The 2,328-nt window shown below is 42.5% G+C and overlaps 1 pseudogene; it reads right to left on the bottom strand.

Annotated features, from left to right (window-relative positions):
* Positions 1-1,707: 1,707 nt before the first annotated feature.
* LOC143934810 (large ribosomal subunit protein eL42-like) lies at positions 1,708-2,038 on the bottom strand (annotated as a pseudogene).
* Positions 2,039-2,328: the final 290 nt, after the last annotated feature.

A 2,328-nucleotide genomic window follows, 5' to 3' on the forward strand; every position in this document is an offset into this window, starting at 1 on the left:
CCCCACTGGTGGTCTTGGTTCATCCTCTTCTTCAAGTGGCCCCATAGCAAGCAGCTTAAGATGGAAATGCTTTATTCCAATTCCACTTGCATGGGCTCAAGCCTGAGCTGCACAGTGTGCGCCTATTGAAACACAGGATTTGATTCCGCTCCCTGCTCACAGGATTTGATTGACGGCAGCAGGAGGCAGTGGCTCCTGCTGCTACTGAGCCCCTAGTGGGAAGAGGGGAGGGAACAGGTACACCTTCCGCCCTCCCCCCTGAAAGGTGCCAAATGTGGCCCCGGAGGGGGGAGAGGAGGAAGCAGATAAGCAGAGCTTCCACGTTCTGGAGGAACTCTGCAGTACATGAATATTCACTGAATGTGGACTGTTTAAAGCAAAGTGCTCTGTGCTATAATCTATACATAATTCATATACACTAATAAGCTGTGATATTATGAAACTGATGAGGCTGCACTGATTGCCACTCATTAGGCGGCACTCTTAAGGTGCACAGTTTAGGCAGCACTGATATTCTACACTGATGGGCACTGATAGGCTGCACTGGTGGCCCCTGATGAGACCGCACTGAGGGGCATTGATAATCTGCACAGATGAGGCTGCATTGATGGGCACTGGTGAGGCTGCACTGATGGGCACTGGTGAGGCTGCATTGATGGGTAATGATGAGGCAACATTGAGGGGCAGTGATGAGGCTGCATTTGGTACCCACTGTTAATGTAGAGAAAGTAAGAGGTTGAGCTCTAAGATGAAAAAGGTGGAGCCTAAAACAGAAGGGGTGTGGTTTACAGATGACAGGTTGGGTCTTAAACTGAAAGTTTAGTCAGGCCTAGGGCAGCACAAAACCTAAATACACCACTGATAAGGGGGCATAGCAGTCTTTATGGTGAGTGGTTGACAACATATTTTTTACCCTAGCCAAGTGAAATTGCTGAGAAAACAAAATTCAAAATCCACCCATAGATGGATCAAATCTTTGCCAGTTCATGAGGGACAGGTTGAAATTGGATCCATCTCTGGACAGGCTGATTGTACTGTAGTTGATCCATCGAACGACTTTAGTACAACAGCCTGTAGGATTTTTTGCATGCAATTAAGCTGTAGCCATTGGCAGATATCGCATTCTGCTAGCAGGGAAGGCTGCTCGCTGGCAGAGCCCAATAGCTCTGCGGGAGGGATTCCTCCAACATCACTGAATTTGTTGATTAGAGAATCAAGCGTTTTTTTTTTTTTTTTTTTTTTTTTTTGCAGGAAAGAAAATTGCATTAGCTATGGCTTGCTTAACCTGTATTATTAAGGGTACCAGAATTTATAAATTAGATTTCGAAAATCTGAACCTAAATCCAAAGTAAACAAATGTTCAAATATTCCTTTCATAAGACCCACACTATATTTAGATTTAATCCTAAAGACTTTATATCAGTTAATGAATGCACACTGGTATGTTTTATCAGGAATGTTCTTTGGTTTAATGATATCATGCAATAGTTCACAGCATTTTTGGATATACCGTATGCCAGTGGATACATTTGTTCTAAATACAGAGTAATTTAATGACTTCTTGTCAAGTTCGCTATTCAAGCAACGGGCATACATTTGAACACTGTTTCTAGACAGAACTATACATAGTTTGATGAAGCTATTGTGTTTTTTTTTTTGAAATTTTGAAGATTTAATTTGGTTTTCAAAAGTGATGCTGCAGGCAGCTTAGAACTTCTTGATGACTTGATGTCCCTTTCTCATCTTGTCACCTCCAAGTTCAAAGTGCTTGCATCTCTTTATATCCAACATCCGCTTCGATCAGCATTTCGAGTCAACATACTCCATCCTCGGCACAATCTTCTTGGTGGTCTTAGCCTTTTTATGGAAGGTCAGCTTTTTATGGAACGTCAGCATATGAGTTCTGCTTGCGGTCGTATCTCCTCTTTCCCTGGGCATAGAGGGAGTATTTTCCCTTCCTGTACTGGGTGACCTTGTGGGGCTGATGCTTCCCACATTTCTTGCAGTAGGTTCTGCGGGTTTTAGGGACATTCACCATCTTGGCCAGCAGCGTAGAGACTATTTTTTTAATAACCCCTACAATATTTTCTGTACGATAAAATCTCAAGTATTTCCATCTAGCTAATTATGACTGATTCATCTTTGTAGCATTGTTTCTGTTCCATCTCTAAATAGTCAACTGTGGTATGTCTCTGTTGGACTGACTGTGCTCACTTTAACATTCCTTATCCATTGTAAATGCCCAGTCGTAACAAAGGTTCTTTTGAATTAGCACATTAGATACATGTCTCCTTGAGTCACAGATAACAAGATCCTGGCTGTCTCTAT

This window comes from Lithobates pipiens, unplaced genomic scaffold (genome assembly GCF_037356315.1).
Source record: "Lithobates pipiens isolate NorthernLeopardFrog02 unplaced genomic scaffold, aLitPip1_a1.2 Scaffold_28, whole genome shotgun sequence".
Classification (NCBI taxonomy): Eukaryota; Metazoa; Chordata; class Amphibia; order Anura; family Ranidae; genus Lithobates; species Lithobates pipiens.